Source organism: Psammomys obesus, unplaced genomic scaffold, assembly GCF_907164565.1.
Source record: "Psammomys obesus unplaced genomic scaffold, mPsaObe1.curated_primary_1811, whole genome shotgun sequence".
Classification (NCBI taxonomy): Eukaryota; Metazoa; Chordata; class Mammalia; order Rodentia; family Muridae; genus Psammomys; species Psammomys obesus.
In genome coordinates, this window is record NW_026591086.1 from 43,805,064 (window position 1) to 43,810,688 (window position 5,625).

General features: G+C 34.2%; 1 non-coding gene across 1 annotated transcript; it reads left to right on the top strand.

Annotated features, from left to right (window-relative positions):
* The first annotated feature begins 952 nt into the window (after nt 1-952).
* On the top strand, nt 953-1,059 carry LOC129679045 (U6 spliceosomal RNA). Its single transcript, XR_008720477.1, has one exon. It is a non-coding gene; the product is annotated as a U6 spliceosomal RNA (small nuclear RNA).
* The last annotated feature ends 4,566 nt before the right edge of the window (nt 1,060-5,625 follow it).

Genomic DNA, 5,625 nt, shown 5'->3' on the forward strand with positions numbered 1-5,625 from the left:
ATTGCCTTACTTCAGGTTTGTACTGTGATTTATGAGACTCCCACTTCTGCCTGTCGGTGCCTAATTTCTTCTTTTCAGCACCTTAACTATCCTATTTGTCTTTGATACTGCAACCTGAACTTTCCTCAGAGTCTCAAAAATACTGCTGTCTGTCTACCTGTTCATTGTGTAAGTAAAGTCTTGTGGCTTCAAGAAACAAAATCTGTCCCAGTGTCCTCTGCCGTGTGCTATGCCTTTCAGGAACTGGACAGAGTTTAAGATTACCTTAAGCTTGAGTATGCTACACACAGTTACTCTCATCTGAGTCTTCACAATTATTTTATTTTGGGGCACTTACTTTGGAAGCTTGCAGTTAAAAAAAAATTTAGGATGTCCTGGTAGGTAGTATTCATTATTTCAACTCTTCCCTATCTTTCCTAGGAATTTGGGTGACATCCTTCTTAAGTGTAACAGCTGAGGAAGACTGCATCTCTTCTACTTTCTATGTAAATGTGGGAAACTAACCAAAATGAGGGACAAATACCACACACAGGCTAGTGTAGCATGCAATGTACAATCTCCTCTCACATGGTTGGAAAAAGAGCATTCATTTTGTTGTAGGTGAGAATATAAAATAGCAAAGTCTTTATATGTATAATATACATATATATGTGTGTTTAGTTTGTATGTGTAATATATGTATATACATACATACATATGTATATATACACATATAATTATGTATATATATATATATACACATATAATTATCCAGGAGATACTGCATTCCATTAAATAAGACTAACAACCAAAGGAAAATTATTGTATGATGCAACCTCTAATGGAATCTAAAAGGACTCATAGAAGCAAAGAGCAAAAGTGCATAATACCAAGGGGAGATATGGAGAGATAAGGGTGAAAGGACATAATTATAATTACTATATCATTATTAATAAATAAATTAAATACCTGAGTGCTCATTTCAGCATCACATACACTAAAATTGGAACTATACAGAGAAGATTAGCATGGTCCCTGTGCATGGATGACATGAAAATTTTTGAAGCATTACTTATTTTTTAGGGAACTGGACAGGAGATGGAATGGGCAGGGAAAGAAGGGTGATAGGATATGGGAGAACAGGGGTGGGAGGTGAGAGGGCTGGGAACAAGAAGGGAAACTTAGAGGGGAATTTCTTTGTCAAGAAGGAGGATGCTACAGGGTAGGCTCTTGGGAAGATATGTGTGTGACCCTAGCTGAGACTCCTAAAGAGGTAGGTGGTGGGTTATCAAGAAATGACCACCTCTTAGACAGGCAGGACTAGTTGAAGGAGAGGAGCAACAACTCACCCACAAAACCTTTGATTCAACAATTACCTTGCCTAAAAGAGGTACGTGAATAAAGAGTGAACAAAGATTGAGGGAATGTCCAACCAATAATTGGCCCAACCTGAGACCCACCTCATGGTAGAGAGCTAGCCACTGACAGTATTAACAATCCTCTGCTAGGCTTGCAGACAGGAGCCTAACTTGACTGTCCTCTGGGAGGCTCTAGCGGGCACTAGATTGAGACAGGTGTTGGGACTTGCAGCCAAGTATAGGGCAGAGATCCAGGATCCTGTGAAAGTGTTGGGGGAAAGATGATGGAAGAACCTCGGGGGGAGACGAACCTCACAAGAAGACCAACAGAACCAACCAACCCAGACTCACGGGGGCTTACAGAGACTGAGACGTCAACTTACAAGCATGCATGGTCTGGACCTAGGCTCCTTGCTCACATGTGGCTGCTGGGTGGTTTGGTCTTCAAATGGGTTGACTGGTGAGTGGAATGGCAGAGGCAGGGGTGGCATGGAGGAGGCTGTTCCTAACATGGACTCTATTGCCTGCTTTTGGGTCACTTCCCCCTGGCAGGGCTGCCTTGCCTGGCCTCATGGGATGAGGATATACTTAGTTCTGATGTGACTTGATGTGCTGGGGAGGGTTGATATGAGGTGGTGGGGAGGACTCCCCTTTTCTGGAGAGAAATGGAGAGGAGAATAGGGATGGAAGGGAAAGAGGTGACTGGAAAAAGAGGAGGAAGGAGTCACAAGGGGTTTAAAGAAAATAAACTGAAATTTTTAAAATACAAAAAAAATAGATAGCTGAAAATTCCTAAGACAGTATTTTTACCATAAAAATGAATAGCACACAAGTTAAGTAGTTTAATTTAAATTAGTTAAATAGTTTGAAATAGTTAATTAAGTTAAATAGCTTAATTCATAGGGTATATTAATAATAAAAACTCATAGAATGTTATGGGTTTCAACTGAACTCGTGTACTAGGTTCAACAGGCCAAAATACACTAGAATTATTCTTGTGAAAAAAACAGACCACCAAACTGAGACTGAGATATTTGTTTTTCAATGTTGTACAAATAAGAGAGCTAGACTATAACCATACCAGGCAAGTGAGCAAGATAGGCAGTCTGCTCCGTTTCGATGCTTATTGGAAAAATGATGTAAGGATCTGTTTCTTCTATCATCAGTCCTTTTCTGCTCATAATGTCAAATTAGTGACCAAGATAGCAGGGCACTTATTCTAATCAATGCACAGACACACTGCCAACTTTCGGGTCTTAAAAGACAATTCATTTTTCAAGTATATTTGCTGGAATTTTGTAACATATGTATTTGTCCTGTATTTAACACACACACACACACACACACACACACACACACACACACACACACGCATCAAAGCATCATGATTTACGGTGTAAATAATGACAAAGTTTACTTAGCAATCAAAAGTACTACTCCTTTGCATTTTAGAAATAATCGAATTCAGTCTTCTTGGTTGTAACTAGATTGATGTTATTTTAATAGTCTTAAGTATTCTTGTCAAAAGTAATAACATTTAGAATTATTTCTCTTTGTCAGTGCATACATCTTTACAATATACTTGAGAGTCTTGTTGCTTCATGTTTTCAACCAGTGTTTTTCACTTTGATTCTTAATTTGCAAAATGTCTCAAAAGGTTGTTTTTAGAACACTGTGACAAAAAAATGAAAACCTCAAACACTGTCTCATAAACAGAGCACAACTTCTTTCAGTTTAAGGGATTTCAGAAAATGCACATCGCTGGCTAAAGGGATCTATAGCACTATAGTGCTATAGATATTCCTGCCTTGGAGCAAGTTTTATTACATTGTATAAACAAACACATTGCTATAAAGTAACAGTGACATGTAATTAGGTGGATAAAAATATATTCAGTGGATAAAAATACTCTTAATATTTCACTTAAAATGTCATGGCTGGCAAGTCATCATTTTCTTAATAAAACCTCAGAGGTATTAGCAGTTATGTTTATCATCTTATGATTAATTGCTTAGGGAAAGTTTCATGAAAAGTTATTTTTAGGATAATACACAAATCATCTAAAGTTTATAGATAAAAATGCTTTTCAGAAAAAAAATTAAATGTATTCTATAGCACAAAATGAAAGTATCTACAACACCATAACTTTGCATGCAGTAAACATTTTCAGTTATAAGTTTCTGGAATTATGAATAACAGTCTACATATAAAAATCACTACCTCAAAATATCTAGAAAAACAGAATATTATATGGACTTATGAAATAATATTGGGAAATCAATGAGGTGACAAAAGAAAACAAACAATGGCACTCTAGCTCTAGAAAGACATTAGAAAGAAATGTTTTGAATTTATTGAATCAAATGGCTGATCTGCTAAGCAACATAGGAGCCCACCGAAACCTTTCATATCCAAATCCGCATTGCTAATCACACTGTTATGACAAGGGAATGTAAGAGATTCATAATCTACATATGAAAAATGCAATTATAGTAACCACAAAATTGAAATAAAATTCATGATAGGAATTTTAGAATTTCGTTTGAGCATGGAAACAAAATGAAGTGAGAAAGCTTCTTAAAGTTAAATTGATCTTGAACATATTTTTAAAATATTTTATTTGGATACAATGATAGTCAATGAAAATTTTTCAAATATTCAAAAATTATCAAAAATTTTGTGCATATTTAAATTTTATTGAATAATTAATCAATTAATTCCTGCTAAATACATATTTAGTACTTTTCATGTTTTATGCATCATGTAATTCCAGATATCTTAATAAAGTCACCTAATTTTACTGTCAAATGCATTAATTAAAAATATTTCTGTAATAATAAAATCACGAACCTAAAGTGAAAATCATTTTAATGTTTAAGTAAACTAACACAGCTATACTTTCCATAAACTCTACAGACTTCTAAATTTACTCATTTATTGTATAAAATGGAATTATAATTCAATATCAATAAATTAGTTAATTTTCCTTGTGAAAATAATCATATAAGAAAATGTGATGATAAAATTCAATTAGACTTTTCAGGGAAATTTACAATTACCTTAAATCATTTTGTTTCTCAAGAGTTTTTGAAAGAAATGTGATGAAATATATTTTAGAGCAAAATGTAGCTCTATATTTTTAGAGTAAACATGATATGTCTTGACATGGTAGCTCTCTTTCATCTTATTTCTAAAGGAAATGAAGAGACATTAATGGCTTGTTCTAGTTTGCTCTTACCACATCCATATATTTTTAAAGATTTTCTTTTTATTGCAAATTCTGTTTGAAAATATGTGAAAAGTTCTTGGCATTACATAAGATCCGTGTTTTAAACCAAATATCTAGCTATCCATTCATTTACTACAAAGCCATACCTGTGTAAAAAGATAGCCAAATGTTATACAAAATATTTAATACAATTTTTCTTTAAAAAAAAGAGAAAATGTATCCATTATTAACTTTCAACACATAGCCCTTGCTTTTCTAAACAATGAAGCAGTATTTAGGGTTAGCATATTACTAAAATGTTCATTATCGTAACCACATATTACCAAGTGCAAGATCAATGGTATACGTGAGTATGCAGTCATTAATGCTGATCTTGAGGAGGAAATGACCCTGTTTCTTTGTGTGGACAAGGGTGGAGAAGAACATGTCAGAAAACCTTGTGATTTTGTCAGTGCGTAAGTGTATATGCACAGTGGGTATGTGTGCTGTCCTCTGAAGACTCACCATAAGTTAAGTCTTCGGATGTCTGGGGTGAACAGTAGAAATGCAATAGTGTGTGACATGTGGATTTCTTGGCAAGCATGTGACTTAAAAGGCAAACTCTATGTGTGTGCTTTGTAAAACATTCCTTGTATATATGGTGATATATTATGAAAATTAATGGGCTTTTCTTCCCTTTTAAAAGTTCTCTGACAAACTTTAAGATTCCTTCAACAATATTCATGCATTTTGAAACTTTTATCTTTCCTATGATGTTAAAGCATAGTTGTCTTTCAGCACATGTGGGGGATTGATTTGAAGTCCCCCAATCCCACACTCAATAACAAAATCTGTAGAAACTCAATTCTTTTATATAATTTGCCAATTTTTTAACATAAACTATATGTATCTGCCAAAATAGTTTAAATCAATGTTAGATTGTTATCAATGCTTCATACAGTAAAAATGCTTTTGGAATAATTGAAGAAAAATCTATATTAAAGAAGGATATAATTATTTTCCTAGAAATGATTGGTTATGTATGGTTGCATTTATAGATGTAAGACTTGAGACAGTCAT